This window comes from Muscardinus avellanarius (assembly GCF_963383645.1).
Source record: "Muscardinus avellanarius genome assembly, chromosome: 19".
Taxonomy (NCBI): domain Eukaryota; kingdom Metazoa; phylum Chordata; class Mammalia; order Rodentia; family Gliridae; genus Muscardinus; species Muscardinus avellanarius.
In genome coordinates this window covers 15,653,902-15,671,454 of record NC_137805.1, presented here as the reverse complement: position 1 = coordinate 15,671,454, position 17,553 = coordinate 15,653,902, and the positions used below count along the sequence as shown (strand labels likewise).

Below are 17,553 nucleotides of genomic sequence, written 5' to 3'. Positions count from 1 at the left end.
TCTATGTAAAAACGAAGAGGAAAAGAAAGCAACCGGGCATGGTGGGATGCGTTCGCAGTCCCGGTACGGATTGGATTCGGTGCGAGAGCCCAGTACTGGTAGCTTCAACCAGGAGACTGTTTCTCCTAAAAGATCAGAGCTGCGAGATCCGAGCGTGGACTGGGAGGCTGAGCCAGGAGGGGCGCGGGTTCGAGGCCAGCCTCCGCCTGCACTCTTCCTGATGGACGCCCGGCTAAGGGCAGTACAGTGAACCGTCAAAAGGCAGGAACCCGGCACACGCTGCGGCCCCGCAGGAGCAGGGTTTCCGCAGCTACCCGCCCTGGGGCCTCTCTTCTTCGCCCCCTTCCACGGGGTTGAGGAACCTTCCCGAATAGTCGTAAGAGAGCTCTTCTCCCGGGCCGATGGCTGTGGCTGCGAAGAGGGCCAGTTTAGGTACCATCGAGTCGACTCGGACGGGGACCATGACCAGGTTGGGCTGGCAGGAGTGGTTCAGGAACCGGCCGGCGTTGCCAATGGACGTGGGGTCCACGAAGGTCTCCAGGACCGGCCCGCCACACACGTGTTCCCTGACGGCGATGATGTAGTTGGGGTCCTGCCTCTTCTGCGAGTGAGTTCTCCTACACGCTTCCGAGGCGCCCAAGACCTCGCCGGCATATTCACAGACGAATCTCCCTTTGGGTATCAACTCCAGGGTCTGCAGCCCCCAGCCCTTTCCGTCGTCTTGAACACCTGCAGGCGGAACTGCAGCCCCCTCTGGACCACTCTGTTTGTGCAATGGTCCACACACTGGCACATGACACCTTTCAGAAAAACAAAGTTCAAACACGCCATGGACGACGCTGATGCGATGAAGAAAGCACCATCCCAGCCTTCCCGCTCCTGGGCTCTGCTTCTCTGCAGTGTGCTCCATGGGGCGCCCTTTCATGGAGCCCCAGCAGCACAGGACCCTGAAACCACAGGCCTCTTAGTACTGGGACTGCACCATGCCTGCAATCCCAGTACTTGGGAGGCTAAGATAGGAGAGTCAGAGTTCAGGGCCAGCCTCAGCAACTTAGACTCTGTTGAAAAAATAAATAAATGAGCCGACCAATAGAACTGAGGGTGTGGCTAGGAGGTAGAATGTCCCTGGGCTCTCAGACCTGGAAAAGGCTTGGCATTCTGAAGAGTGGTCGTATCATCCTGCGAGCATCCTCTCATTACTCTAATCTCACACTTTGTAAAACATTTTATGATCCTTTGCCAGCAAGATAAAGACAAATTAAACTGAGGAGCCAACGCAAACTGAGTATCTAATTCTAGAAACACTGACGGCTTCGAAAAAATATAACAAAACGAAACCTTCAAAACACATTTCCAAGCAGCAGACAGTGCTACCAAGACAGAATCAAAAGATAAAAACAGCCTAATAATTTGCAAATACCAGAGTGCGGCTGGTTCTCCTTGCCGCTCACATCATTTCTTCTCTAACTTGTTTTTAGTTTGCATTTCTTTCTGGATGTCTGTACTTATTTGACTGTAAGCTTTCCTTGGCACTGTGTCTCTTTGTGTGTGCCTCCCCCAACTTTGGTAAACATGGCATGGCGCATTTAATCAGTGTCTAAAAGCTTTTCTTTCTTTTTCTTTTCTTTGTCTTTTTTTCAGTACTGGGGATGGAACCCAGGGGCATTTTACCTCCAAGCTACACTCGCAACCCTATTTTTCATTCTTTATTTTGAAACAGGATTTCACTGAGTTGCAAAGGGCCTCGCTAAGCAGCTGAGGCTGGCCTGGAGCCACGATCCTCCTGTCTCAGGTTGCACATGCCTGTGATCCCAGTACGTGGGAGGCTCAGACAGGAGAATGGCAGGTTCAAGGCCAGCCTCAGCTACCTAGTGAGGCCCTGTTTCAAAATAAAAATGAGGACTGGGGTGTAGCTCAGAGGTAGAATGTTCCTGGGCTCGATCCCAGTACTGCAAAAAATAAAGAATAATTCTGATGACGATGTTGATGGTGATGATGATGGTGGTGGTAATGATGGTGATGGTGATGATGGTGGTGGCAATGATAGTGATGGTGGTAGTTATAATGATGATGTTGGTGGTGATGGTAATGATGATGATGATGATGGTGGTGGTGATGGTGGTGATAATGATGGTGATGGTGGTGGTGGTGATGATAGTGGTGGTGATGGTGGTGGTGCTGATGGTTGTGGGGAGCCATTAAGGTCTTCCCCTTATCTTTACTAAAAGTATACTTCTGACTGTCCTTCCATCCAGAGTCAACAAGGTTTGGGGTCATGGAGGTTTCAAAGTAATTAAGACTCTCTCAGAACTAATGATGCCTTTGTTCTGTCTGAGATTTGAATTTAATTCCTAGAGTTATATTATTTCATCCTCACTCCTCTCTTCGGAACCCATACTTTTACCAGCTGACTCTGGCACTGACCTTGAGCCACAGTTCGGTCAGGGGGCCCACAAGAGCCTAAGCCCCCCATGAAGTATGAATAGCATCTCCTTCTTCAAAACATGATTTTAAGATTATTTGGATCAATAGGTGTAATTGGAATTTTTATGTATAAACATTATAACTAAAACAGGTGTGCGATGGCTTGTGAGAGACTCAGTCAGCAAAGAATTTTTTCCCAAGGACAAAGTCTGGGCCAAAAGATGAAGTTCCAACTGACCTGAGTTTGAGCCAACATATAAGGTTAAGTTCAAGCTGACCTTGTGATAGAAGACAAAGCTGACTTTCTATGATTCATTAAATGTTTGGCACCCTGCCCTGAGGTTTTTTTCTCTTTTGAACTTTCCTGCTTACGTGAATATGGTTTTTTTCTGTCCTGCATGAAAAAAAAGACAAAAGATTGTTGTAAGTCCTGAATAAACGGAGAAGATTGATCTCGTGTGGCAATTCTTTTCTCATTTCGCCTTCGCTTCTTTTCTCACTGGCACACGAACCCTGACTTCTGCTAGGGCTGGACCCCGGCAGATGGTGGTGGTGGTGGTGATGGTGATAGTGGTGATGATGGTGGTTGTGATGATGTTGGTGGTGCTGATGGTGATGGTGGTGATGGTGATGATGGTGGTGGCAATGACGGTGATGGTGGTAGTTATGGTGATGATGTTGGTGGTTATGGTAATGATGATGATGATGGTAGTGGTGATGGTGATGTTGGTGATAATGATGGTGATGGTGGTTGCCAAGACATCCTGCTGCCTCGGCATCTATGTGTTGAGAACCCACTCCACATAGTTAATCGGCAACAAGCCCCGAGAAGGAGGTGTCGTCTCTGGCCAAAGTACCCCCCACTTTTAGATACCCTTCATGACTATTATTCCTTTTAACTTTCTACACGAATTGCTCCAGTGATGTGAGATCAGGACTATGAAATTGAGTCCGTGGAAATAAACTCTCTAATAATTTGTCTAAATGTCCTTGGCTCTGCTCAATAATAATGAAAAACTGGCCAGAACTCGGGTGCTGTGATAAGCACCCCAGCTGCAGCAATCACAAATGGCCTCAGACCCTCATTCCTATCCATTAACTCTGGCAAAGTAGCTCAGTTCAAAGTAATTGTTTACCCTTGAAATCCTGCCTAGAGACAGAGAAAAAAAAAACTTGTGTGTGACCTTAAAGCAATTTAGTTGATAAACAACTTAGCTGCCCAAATACAATAGACCCAAAGAAAAAGACTGTTGACTTTTACCTCAGTGTGAGCATTCCTGGAGATAGGGAGACTGGCCGCATAGTTAGAAATGAATATGACAAAATAAAGGACAGATGTTCTAAATATATATGTATGAAGGAAAGGAAATACTGTAAGAGTAAGAAAAGCATTTTTGCATGAAAAAGAGCTTATCATAAGAAAGTCCCAACTGGGAAAGAAAGGAATTAGAAAGTTAGAAGCAGGCTGCAGAGAGTTTGTGACAGGGAAGTGGATTATTAAAGATGAGTAGGCTTTTAATAGGTTTGTTGTCTAAAGAAGAGTGCTTAGCAGTTAAGGAAATACATCTGACAATTAGAACTAAGAACCTTGTGGTGTTGTTTGTGGTATTTTGTCTGCCAAACTGTGTTGTGAGTATGCTTAAGCTTTCAGATTTAGAAGATAAGATGCCAACACCTGAAGAAACTCCATCACATCCACCTGAATAACCACATCTCCCCACACTTGCTATATGAACTGAGCCCAAAAGATGGAAAGTTCCAGGAAAAGTTAAAGAAGATTCCCCGAGAAGCTCCCAAGCCTTGATTATTCCTGTTTATTCTGGGAAGCTGCCACCTGGAACTGCTTATCTGCAAGACCTTGGAGAGGATCGGGAGTTGGTCTTAAGAAGGCCAACAGTCAGCTGAAAGACACCCATCCCCTTTTTCTCTTAACTTTACTGGGGAAGGGTATAAATTTCTTGGGGTTTTCGTAATAAAGTGTCATTGGCTCAAAAAGCCTTTGTCCACCTCAGGTTCTTTCCAAAGCGTCGTACCTAAAAACTTAAGGAATTCATAGAGGGGAAAGAACCGCTGCAGATAAGATTCTGCAGAACTCCACCTGCCTTTTGCCCCATCTTTCTGAGGATTTGACCGGGAACGGACAATTACGAACCGACTGAGATTAGTCTGTGACAGGTGGTGGTGATGATGGTGATGGTAGTGGTAATGATGGTGGTGGTGCTGACTGTGATGGTGGTGGTGGTGGTGGTGATGGTGGCGGTGCTGATGGTGATGGTGGTGCCCATGGTGGTGGTGATGGTGGTGGTGGTGGTGATAATGGTGTTGGTGGTGCTGATGGTGATGGTGGTCGTGATGGTGGTTATGGTGGTGGTGGTGGTGATGGTGGTGGTGATGGTGGTGCTCATGGTGGTGGTGGTGGTGATAATGGTGTTGGTGGTGCTGATGCTAATGGTGATGGTGGTGGTGATGGTGGTTATGTTGGTGGTGGTGCTCATGGTGATAAGGATAATAATAAAGATAATAAGCCTGACCTTAGTTTATGTTCCCAAACTCATTTATGCCAGGCATAACTGTTATAATTATCTGCGTAAATGATGAACTCTGGGTGCAAAGAATTTTTGCCCTTGAGGAAAACTAACTGGAAAACCAAGCAAGTACTTGAGGTGAAAAAAGCAAGTCACCAAAATATGTTCTGCTATTGAAGGGGGAGTGTCGCGACCCTAAGGCTCTGACCAGCAGAGCCTAGGGAAGAAACACACGAACGCCGACTTGCTGATGAAGCTACTTCCTATTTAATGCTTCCCCTTCAATGCGCACAGCAAGCAAATACATATCAGTCTCATAACCCCTCCCTCATCACTCCACCAACCCCAAGCTTCCCACAGCTGGGGCATGCACATTTCTAACCCTCTCATAGGCGATCTGGTGGTAGCACGAGGCGCTGCGCACTGATCATCTGTAGGGCACCTAATAGGGCTCACTGTGCAGGCTCAGGGTACCGCCATCCTCGTGAGCCTTGTGACTTGGCAACATGCCTTGGCGCCATCTTGAGTCACCGCCCCATCCCGGTCTAGCCGAGTGGGCCCCGACATCTCCGCCTTTTTGTTTTATTAAAATTAAGGCTCGGGACCGTGCCTGTCCTAGGTTGTCGAACCTCAAGGATCATTCTTACCTGTCATCGGGAAAGCAATAGCATGATTACTCCCCTGTCTTAGGTTGATATGATCCCGGGGACGATCGTACCCGTCTTTGACTACCGATCCAGCATATTGAAAGGTCCCGACCCTGTACTAACATGGGGACGAGGGCATCTGTGTGTTTTCTCGCAGGATGAAGATAATGCACGGTGATTACCTGAGCGGCTCATGCGACATATGGATCAAGTAAATTGGAAGACTCTCTGATTAATGCTGATGATGCTCCCAGCTTCTATGATGACTAAAACATACTGGACTTATGTTCCAGATCCTCCCATACTTCATCCAGCTGTTTGGGAACAACAGGAGATCACTGACTTCAGTAACAACTCACGATTGCTGGGACTTCCTGCTTTGAATTTTACACCCATTGCAGAAACTTTTAATTATTCTGGACAAGGAATTGGCACACCCTTATGTTTTTCTAAAAATGTCAAGAAGATGGGATGCCTGCAGTTGACGCCCATGGTATTGCAGACAAGTACAAAGACTGATTGTACCTGTGCTATTAATGATGTAATCTTGTTGGCCCTGGTTACACAGTGAAAGAAGATAAAAATGTTAGCCCACCAATAACTGGTTTACCCTATGAAGCTGATTTAACATGTAGAAATCATGGTGTTAATTGGAGGAAATGTCTTGCTGAAATACCTATTTTCCATGAAATTTCTAATACCTCGTTTATTAGGAATTGGTCCTCGGGGCAGAGTGTAAATACTTTTATTGCAGGAACAAGCATAAGTAATGACACCAGAAAGAGGGCACACATGGAAATGCTAATGGGATTTACTGCAAGACTATGGTGGTCATCAACAGGATGGCCTCCAACTAATGTGTGGGAAATTACTGCTTCTATGGGAGAATTTAGAACTTATACATACCATCAGATGCTAAAGCTCATTGTAACACTACGGCCTACACCGTGTGCTTTAGTAAGTGGAAATGTAGAGATAAAGTTCAATGGATCACAAGCTTTTGTAACCTGTACCTTTGTGAATTGTCTAATTGTATGACTCATGTTGAATATGGGAAACAAGTTCTGATAGTTCGTCGACCTCCCTTTGTTATGGTACCTGTTAAGTTATCTGAACCCTGGTATGCTGACAATGGGCTGCAAGTGTTGACTGAATTACAGAAAGCTCTGACAGTGACAAAGAGAATGGTAGGACTGATTATAGCAGGATTGGTGGCCTTTATTACACTGGTGGCAACTGCAACAACCGCTGCTGTTGCTCTTATCAGGAAGTGCAAACAGCCTCCTATGTTAATGATTTATCAGAAATGTTTCTAATGCTTTAGGCTTTCAGGAAAGCATTGAGGACAAACTTGAAAGCCGATCAGAAGCAATGTATGAAACTGTCAATTGTACTGGAGAAGAAATGCAAAGCCTAAAATTAAGAACCCAGTTTGTGTGTCATGCCAAGTTTTCTTGGATTTGTGTTATTTCTAAGAAATATAACGCTTCCGAGCATTCATGGGATAATGTCCAGAGACATTTAATGGGAACATGGAATAGCCATGACCTATCTCTAGATCTGAATAACCTGCATCAGGATATTTGGAGCATGCAACATGCTGATCCCCTTCAGTTTAATGCAGCCCAGACAGCCAATGACATAATTCTTTAAAACAGTTTTTCCTTCTTTGCCATCATTAACTACCTCTCTATCTGGTACAATAGGGCTGGTTTTGATTGTTATAGTGGTATTATGTATTCTTCCAGTCCTTGTTCGAGTATTTTGTACACAGCTCTGGAAATTAAAAGCAGAAGTGCACAATCTACGTTTGAAAAATGCCCCCATTTAAAAAGCTGGTAGTCAATGATGGGTAAGATTTCCTTGGGACAAGAAAACCTAAGACAAGATATACAGCTTATAGCTCTGTATTATCCGATGACGAGTAATCCTTGCTACCTGAAGGAAACAACCTGAGACTGGCACAGCCTTCTATAAAAATAAAAAGAAAGGGGGAAATGTGGGGGGCCATTAAGGCTTTTACCTTATCTTGTCTCACCCTAACTCAAAAGTGCACTTCTGACTGTGCTTCCCAGAGTCACCAAGGTCTGGAGTCATGGAGTCTAAGTAAATAAGACCCCTCAGAATGACTGATGCTAACTGTTCTGTCTGCTAGTTAAGATTAGGTTTATGTAGTACCAGGCTCCCGTGTGACTCGCAAAGTGATATATGTGCTTTGGATTTTCATGATTGCATTTCTGTACAACCCAAAGCTGGAAATTGTATAAATACCAGGAGAGAAAGAAACCTGGTTGTCGGCCAGCAGAGATATCGGCCCAGGAGTTTGCTGGCGACCCTCCCATGCTTGTTCATCCTCACGCCTCTCTTCAGAACCTGTACTTTTGCCGGCTGACTCCCGCAATAGTGCACCTAAGATTTCAAAAGATGTGTTATCATTTCTTATTTCTTATAAACATGTCAAAGTTCCAGATCTGTAATGAAGCAAAATGAAAATAAAGGCCACAAAACACAAAGACATTCTGAGACCACTGATGGAAGGTGCTTTTTATTACATTTCGTGGAATCGTAAAGAGTTTGACTACTGGTCCTCTCCTCCACCCTCACTTTCAAAGAGAATACAAGGGGCCCGAAGACTGCCCCAGACAGGCCTCTGAGTGGAGCTGGAGTGGCGGCTTGCGGTGGGCGTGCTGCATCCTCCTAGGTCTGCTGAGGGAGCCTTCTGGCCCCAGCCCTGCCCACAGCTCCTGCACGCACGAGGCTCCTCCCCCCGCTGTGGCACCTGATGCAAGGCCAGGTGTGACCTGTGGCTAAAGCCTCGGCCACACTCTCTGCACACTCACGGCCTCTCTTCCAAGTGCACCCGCTTTTGAGTGAGGCTGACTTGCTGCTGAAGCCCAGGCGGCACTGCCGGCACGTGTACGGCTTCTCTCGCGAGTGCTTCCTCCGGTGCCTGATGAGCCCTGCCTGGTGGCTGAAGCCTCTGCCGCACTCCTGGCACACGTACAGCTGTTCCTTCGAATGTGTCCACTAGTGTCCAACAGAGATGGACTCCTGGCTGAAGCCTTTGTCACACTCACTGCACACGTACAGCTTCTCGCCCAAGTGTGTCCTCTGGTGTCTGGTGAGTGTGGTCTTCGCGCTGAAGCCTTTGCCAGAATCACTGCACACGTACGGCGTCTCGCCCGAGTGTGTCCTCTGGTGTCTAGTGAATGCGGACTTCTCACTGAAGCCTTTGCCACACTCGCTGCACACATATGGCTTCTCACCCGAGTGTGTCCTCTGGTGGATGATGAAGTAGGACTTGTGGCTCAAGCCTTTGCCACACTCGCTGCTCACGTACGGCTTCTCACCCGTATGTGTCCTCTGGTGTCTGGAGTGTGGACTTATCACTGAAGCCTTTGCTGCACTCACTGCACACATAGGGTTTCTCGCCGAGTATGTCCTCTGGTGGATGATGAATTGGGACTTGTGGTTATAGCCTTGGTCACACTCATGGCACACGTATGGCTTCTCACTGAGTGTGTGCTCTGGTGACTTGGAACTTCCGGCTGAAGCCTTTGCCACACTCACTGCACAGGTACGGCTTCTCGCGGTGTGTGTCCTCTGGTGTCTGGTGAGGGACTTATCGCTGAAGCCTTTGCTGCACTCACTGCACACGTAGGGCTCCTCGCTGAGTGTGTCCTCTGGTGGTGACGAGTTGGGACTTCCGGATGAAGGCTTTGCCACACTCACTGCACATGTATGGCTTCTTGCCCAAGTGAGTCCTCTGTTGGATGATGAGGTAGGACTTTTGGCTGAAGCCTTTGCCACACTCACTGCACACGTACAGCTTCATGCCCGAGTGTGTCCTCTGGTGTCTGGTGAGTGTGGACTTCTCGCTGAAGCCTTTGCCACACTCACTGCACATGTAGGGCTTCTTGATCGAGTGTGTCCTCTGGTGGATGATGAGGTAGGACTTGTGGCTCAAACCTTTGCCACAGTTGCTGCTCACGTACAGCTTCTCACCTGAGTGTGTCCTCTGGTGTCAGGTGAGTGTGAACTTCTCGCTGAAGCCTTTGCTGCACTCACTGCACATGTAGGGCTTCTCACCGAGTGTGTCCTCTGGTGGATGATGAGTTGGGACTTCCTGATGAAGCCTTTGCCACACTCACTGCACACATATGGCTTCTCACCCGTATGTGTCCTCTGGTGTATGGTGAGTGTGGACTTCGCGCTGAAGCCTTTGCCACAATCACTGCACACGTACGGCGTCTCGCCCGAGTGTGTCCTCTGGTGTCTAGTGAATGCGGACTTCTCACTGAAGCCTTTGCCACACTCGCTGCACACATATGGCTTCTCGCCTGAGTGTGTCCTCTGGTGGATGATGAGGTGGGACTTTTGGCTGAAGCCTTTGCCACACTCGCTGCACACATACGGCTTCTCGCCTGAGTGTGTCCTCTGGTGGATGATGAGTTGGGACTTGTGTAAACAGCCTCGCCCACACTTGTGACACACATATGGCTTCTCATCTGAGTGTGTCCTTTGGTGGATGATGAGGCCGAACTTCCACCTGAAGCCTTTGCCACACTCACTGCACACGTACGGCTTTTCTCCTGAGTGTATCCTCTGGTGGAGGGTGAGGGTAAACTTCATTCTGAAGCCTTTGCCACACTCGCTGCACACATAGGGCTTCTCGCCTGAGTGTGTCCTCTGGTGGATGGTGAGTGTGGTCTTCTCGCTGAAGCCTTTGCCACACTCGCTGCACACGTAGGGCTTCTCGCCCGAGTGTGTCCTCTGGTGGACGATGAGGTTGGACTTCACGCTGAAGCCTTTGCCACACTCACTGCACACGTAGGGCTTCTCGCCCGAGTGTGTCCTCTGGTGGATGATGAGGTAGGACTTCTGGCTGAAGCCTTTGCCACAATCACTGCACAGGTACAGCTTCTCATCCGAGTGTGTCCTCTGGTGTCTGGTGAGCTTGTACTTCTCCCTGAAGCCTTTGCCACACTCACTGCACACATATGGCTTCTCGCCTGAGTGTGTCCTCTGGTGGATGATGAGGTGGGACTTTTGGTTGTAGCCTTTGCCACACTCACTGCACACGTATGGTTTCTCGCCTGAGTGTGTCCTCTGGTGTCTGGTGAGCTTGCACTTCTCGCTGTAGCCTTTGCCACACTCACTGCACATGTAGGGCTTCTCGCCTGAGTGTGTCCTCTGGTGGATGATGAGGTGGGACTTTTGGTTAAAGCCTCGCCCGCATTCAAGGCACACGTAGGGCTTCTCGCCTGAGTGGATAATCTGGTGTCTAACCAAGGTCGACTTCAGAGTAAAGCCTTTGCCGCAGTCTTGGCACACAAATGGCTTCTCGCCCAAGTGCGTCCTCTGGTGGATGGTGAGAATAAACTTCAGCCTGAAGCCTCGCCCGCACTCTTGGCACACATACGGCTTCTCGCCTGAGTGTGTCCTCTGGTGGATGATGAGGTGGGACTTACGGTTAAAGCCTCGCCCGCATTCATTGCACACGTAGGGCTTCTCGCCTGAGTGGGTAATCTGGTGTCTAACCAAGGTCAACTTCAGAGTAAAGCCTTTGCCACAGTCTTGGCACACAAATGGCTTCTCGCCCAAGTGCGTCCTCTGGTGGATGGTGAGAATAAACTTCAGCCTGAAGCCTCGCCCGCACTCTTGGCACACATACGGCATCTCGCCTGAGTGCGTCCTCTGGTGGATGATGAGGGAGGCCTTCCGTGTAAAGCATCGCCCGCACTCGCCACACACAAAGGGCGTCTTCCACGAGTGCAGCTTCTGGTGCCTGGTCAGGCACATCTTCAGACTGAAGCCCTTCCCACACACGCCGCACACGTATGGCTTCTCCCCCGAGTGTGTCCTCTGGTGACTGAGCAGGCCGGTCATCTTGCTGGAACGCAGTCTGCGCTGGCCAGAGGCAACTGCTCCAAGACCTAGGCCTTCTGCCCTCCTCAGCACCTTGTCGGAGTCTTTGGGGGTCCTCGTCTGAGCCGGGCTCTCCTCCATCCCCAGTGCTCTGATGTGATGCTGGGAGCTACCTGGTGGCCTCTGGGGTGGCCTGGGAAATTCTCCAAAAGTACTTTTCTTGGGCCTACTAAACCAAGACTTGGAGCCTTCTCTGTCTTGATCTTCTGCTCTGTCGCTCCAGGATCTATCGTCCGAGGCTCGCTGCTCCTTCTGGTCCTCCACGTGTGGGTCCCAAGGTGCAACAAGTCTTTCTGCACATAAGCATGTGAAGATCCAGGGGCAGTGGCCACACAGCACGTTTTGCTCCAGAGATTTCTGGCTGGAGAAATCAGGAGGGCAGAGAGGAATGGAGTGCAGGGGTGGGTTTGGTCCTGCCAGAGAAAGAGAAGACCAAGTCAGATGGAACTCATTTGATGGTGAGACTTGACCACATTCTTCAAATCCTTAATAGCAAATGTTATTGACCAAGAGGTACTTTATTTATTTATTTATTTATTTATTTATTTATTTATTTAGTGGGTCTGGGGATGGAACACAGAGGATTTGACCTCCAAGCTACACACCCTGCCCAATTTTTTATTCTTGTTATTTTGAAACAGGATCTCATTGAGTTGCAGACGACCTCACTAAGTAGCTCAGGCTGTCTGCGAACCGGAATCCTCAGGTCTCAGCCTCCCAAATGCTGGGATTACAAGTGTGCACCACCACGCCCAGTTCCAAGAGATACTGTATATGAGCAACTTCCCAGCCCAACAGTACAGCTTAACAGACAGGGGACAGCAAAGGCATCACAGGCACTTTTGGGTGTATAAATAGGGACAACATCGACAGTCTACATGATTCTCACTACGATAACCTTCCAACGCACAGCAACACACACAGAAACCATGCCTGAAACTTGTGTTCTTTTTTCTAACTGAGAGCTAGCTAACCAGTGAACTGCGCCTGCCATCTTATCAGGAGGAGCCGCTCGGCCCATCGCCCCCCCCTTGTTTACACCACCTCCTTTTAAGGAGCGATCACATAGTAGGAGCAGGAGTGCTGCTGTGTGGGCTAGGGTCCCTACAGTCCCAGGTACTTTTCCTGTCCTTTTAGATCAAAATCAACAGAGATATCATCAGCCGCTAGATTGGAAAGTAATTCAAAGGATTAAAGAATCAGTGTCTACTTATGGTATGCAAGCCGCCTTCACGCTAACGCAGGTGGAGGGACTGGAACGGCATTGCATGACCCCATTTGATTGATCTAATGCATGCAGGGCTGTACTCTCGGGGGAAGCATGTCTTAATTGGAAAGCCACTTACTTGGAATATGCCACTGAGCAGGCGGCTGCCATTGCTCAGGCGGGACAGCCTGCCTGGAATGTAGACATGCTTATGAGACAGGGGGCTTTCGTAAATAATCAGATAGGTTATCCACAACAAGTGTATGATCAAATCAATCGTTGTGCCTTGAAGGCCTGGAAGATGTTGTCAGGATCTGGTGATCTTGGAGCAAGCCTATCTAAAGTCACGCAAGGACCCAATGAGCCTTTCGCAGATTTTTTGGCCAGGTTGGTGGAGACAGCTAGCCGAGTATTCCCTGATGTAGATTCAGCAATGCCTCTCATAAAGCAATTGGCATATGAGCAGGCTAACAAACCATGCCGAGATGCCATCAGACCATGTAAACAGAAAAATTTAGACGTTTGGCTCAAGGTCTGCCGAGATATTAATGAAGGTGTTATACAGGGCCAGGCTATTGCTGCAGCCATTGTGTCAGGGTTGAAAGGGAAATCATATCAAGCAGGTCAAGGGGGAGTATGAGGGGGATGTTATGCATGTGGCCAGCCTGGACATTTTAAGAAGGACTGCCCTCGCCGTCAAGGTCAGGGGAAGGCATTAGGGCCGCCCCAGGTAGCAGCCCAGCAACCGCGGCTGTGCCCCCGCTGCTGGAAAGGCAATCATTGGGCAGGAGAGTGTCATTCCAAATGGGAAGTAGATGGCCATCCCTTGTCACCTAGTCTAAACCCCCGAGGCTTTAAGCCTCTACAGATTTGGCAGATGGATGTTACCCATGTTAGTGAGTTTGGAACACTTAAATACGTTCATGTCTCTGTAGATACCTGTTCAGGCATTGTTTTTGCCTCTGCTCATACTGGTGAGAAGGCCCAACATGTTATTTCTCATTGTTTACAGGCTTTCGCTGCTTGGGGGATTCCTAGCCAATTTAAAACAGATAATGGTCCAGCATATACATCTCAACGCTTTACAAATTTTTGTAAACAGATGGGCATTAAGCTTTCCCATGGCCTACCCTATAATCCACAGGGACAAGGAATAGTAGAGAGGGCCAATCACAACATTAAATGTGCTCTAATTAAACAAAAAGGGGGAACTGGGACCCACTGGAAGTCTCCCAAGGACAAACTTAATCTCATTCTTTTTATTTTAAATTTTTTACAACTGGATTCTGAGGACCATTCTGCGGAGAAGCGGTTTGTGTTTTCCCACAGGACCAAGAACACCCGGTGTGGGTCCCAGAAGGCTTGACACGACCAGCTGAAGGAAAAGGAAATGCCTCCGCCAAAGAGCCTAGAGTTGAAGCTAATACTGAGACTTCTCCCGGTGTTGGAATGCCTCTTTGTTTTCCTTAAGCTGTTGTGATGCGGAAACTAGAGCCGAGACTTCGAAAAGACCATACAAGACTTACGTTCGTCAATTGTTGCTGTAAAAAATACCAGAGTGGAGGTGGCCACGGATCAACAATGGATGGACATGATTCATGGGACAGTAGGGTTTTTAAAAGACTGGGGAGGAATGGTGTTTTGGGCATTTCTTCTACTGACAGCATGTGGGACGCTATGTATCTGTATGTGGCGCATGAAGAGGAACATGGCAACACAGCAGCGCATGTTGGTCCAAGCTATGGCCGCCTTGGAGGCTGGTAGCTCCCCCAATGTCTGGCTGAGCATGCTGGATCGGTAGCCAAGGACGGGTAAGACTGCTCCATCCTCATATCAACCTAAGACAGGCAGGCAACCATGATGTTGCTGAGCTGATGACAGGTAAGAATGAGTGAGTTGGAAGCGGCAACCTAAGACAGGCACGATCCCAAGCCTTGTGTTCTTAAATAAATAAAAAGGGGAGCTGTAGGAAGCCAGGGTGTGGCAGTCAGCCCAAGATGGCGCCCGGGCTGACTGACAAGGATGGTGGTCTTGGCCGGCGCATGCGCTGTTGGTCTTGGCTGGCGCATGCACTGTTGTCAGTATCACACGCCTCATGCATGGACTGTGATGTAATGCCTCATGGTTAGGCCAGGATGCCTATGAGGTACCTTCTAGGGAGCATGGGATGGACATGGGCGGAATGGGATTGGTGGATATTTTGGGAACAGGCTTGGTATGGTATATAAGGAAACTGCTGCGGGGAATAAAGAGGAAGTAGCTTCATCAGCAAGTCGGCGTTCGTGTGTTTCTTCCCTAGGCTCTGCTGGTCAGAGCCTTAGAGTCGCGACAATCTACACTGGGTAGAGGGCCCGTGTAGAGGGCTGCTCAAAAAGTGGTTACAAGCTAAGCACTGTGGCACACACCTGCAATCCCGGTTCTAGAGACTCTGTGTCAAAATAAAGGATGAAAAATAGGGCTGGGGATGTAGCTCGGACGTAGAATGCCCCTGAGTTCCATCCCCAGTATTGCAAAAAGAAAAAGAATAAAAAACAGGCCTGGGAGTACGCTTGGAGGTAGAATGTCCCTAGAATCAATATCCAGTACCACAGTAAAGAAATACATATATACATACATACATACATACATACATACATACATACATATATAACATCTTAGCCGGGCGTGGTGGCTCAGGCTTGTAATCCCCGCGCTTGCGAGGGGGAGACAGGTGGATCGCACTGGTTCGGAGCCAGCCTCACTGGATTAAGAGACCCTGTCTGGGAGTGTAGCCCGGAGGTAGAAGGGCTTCCAGGAACCCCAGTACCACAAAAAAATAAAAAATAAAATATGCCAAGACATCCGGCTGCCTCGGCATCTATGTGTTGAGACCCCACTCCACATAGTTAAAATTGGCAAAAAGCCCCAAGAAGGAGGTATCGTCTCTGGCCAAAGTACCCCACTTTTAGATACCCTTCACTATTATTCCTTTTAACTTTCTACATGAATTGCTCCAGTGATCTGAATTATGAAATTGAGTCAGTGGAGATAAACTCTCTAAATCTGTCCAAACGTCCTTGGCTCTGCTCAACAATAATGAGAAACTGGCCAGAATTCAGGTACTGTGATAAGCACCCCAGCTGCAGCAATCACAAATGGCCTCCGACCTTCATCGTTAACTCCGGCAAAGTAACTATCTACCCTTAAAATCCTGCCCAGAGACAGAGAAAAACTTTGTGTGTGACCTTAAAGAAACAACTTAGCTGCCCAAATACAATAGACCCAAAGAAAAAGACTGTTAACTTTTATCTCAGTGTGAGCACTCTAGGGACAGAGAAAATGGCCGCATAGTTAGAAATGAATATTACAAAATAAAGGACAGACATTCTAAATATATATGAATAAAGGAAAGGAAATACCGTAAAAGTAAGAAAAGCATTTTTGCATGAAAAAGAGCTTATCATAAAAAAGTCCCAACTGGGAAAGAAAGGAATGAGAAAGTTAGAAGCAGGCTGCAGAGAGTTTGTGACAGGGAAGTGAATTATTAAAGATAAGTAGACGTGTAATGCGCTTGTCTATAGAAGAGTGCTCAGCACTTAAGGAAATACATCTGACAATTAGAACTAAGAACCTTGTGGTGTTGTTTGTGGTATTTTGTCTGCCAAACTGTGTTGTGAGTATGCTTAAGCTTTCAGATTTGGAAAATGGGATGCCAGCATCTGAATTGCCACATCTCCCCACACTTGCTGTATGAACTGAGCCCAAAAGATGGAAAGTTCCAGAAGATTCCCCGAGAAGCTCCCAAGCCTTGAGGATGCCCGTTTGTTCTGGGAGACTGCCACCTGCGGCTGCTTATCTGCAGACCTTAGGGAGAGACAGAAGTTGATTCTTCAGGGGCCAGCAGCCAGCTGAGAGATACCCGCCCCCCTTTCTCTTAACTTTACTGGTGAAGTGTATAAATTTCTTGGGGTTTTCATAATAAAGTGTCATTGGCTCAAGAAGCCTTTGTCCACCTTAGGTTCTTTTCCAAAGCGTCGTAACTAAAAACTTAAGGAATTCATAGAGGGGAAAGAACCGCTGCAGATAAGAATCTGCAGGACGTCGCCTGCCTTTTGGCCCATCTTTCTGAGGCCCCCGACCGCTAGTGGACTTGCCCCCCACAGGACTGAGCCGGTCGGTAACAAAAATAAATAAATATAAAAAAATAAATAAATAAAAAATAACACCTTAAATAAAAATTCACGGTCTAAGTTGTCATGGTGGTTCATGCTTGTAATTTTAGTGTTTGGGAGGCAGCGACAGGAGGATTGCGGTTCATGGCCAGCCTCTACTACTTGGTGAGGCCCTTCACAACTTAGTGAGACCCTGTTTCACTAAGAGTAGGGCAGGGGGTGTTCCTCAGAGGTAGAATGAACCTAGGTTCAATCTTCACGACCACAAACACTTAAAAATGCAAAGGACAATTAGACAAGAGTCACTGATACCTGAGAACTGCTGCGCTCTTAGGTTTTACATCAAGTAGTACTTGATGAAGAAGAATACGGAAAGTTAAGGATGTATATGATACTTGGAACAGGGGTCAGTCAACTTTTTCTTAATGAAACTAAATAGTTTAAGTTTTAAGGGCTGAAAGAAAAAATGAAGGACATTATATGAATTTTTACATTACCTTTTTTTTTTTTGGTCCTCGTGATGGAACTCAGGGACACTGTACCCCCGATCCACACCCCTAGCTGTATTTTTTAAGTCTTTTCATTTATTTATTTATTTATTTATTTATTTATTTATTTATTTATAAACAGGGTCTCACTGAGTTGCGAAGGGCCTCGCTAAGTAGCTGGAG

At 47.5% G+C, this 17,553-nt stretch overlaps 1 pseudogene across 1 annotated transcript; it reads right to left on the bottom strand.

Moving 5' to 3' along the window:
* Positions 1 to 232: 232 nt before the first annotated feature.
* On the bottom strand, positions 233 to 11,398 carry LOC308277271 (histone-lysine N-methyltransferase SETMAR-like; annotated as a pseudogene). The gene is made up of 3 exons: positions 11,099 to 11,398; positions 8,437 to 8,623; positions 233 to 800 (listed from the first exon to the last, which is right to left on the bottom strand). The product of its transcript is annotated as a histone-lysine N-methyltransferase SETMAR-like (transcript).
* Positions 11,399 to 17,553: the final 6,155 nt, after the last annotated feature.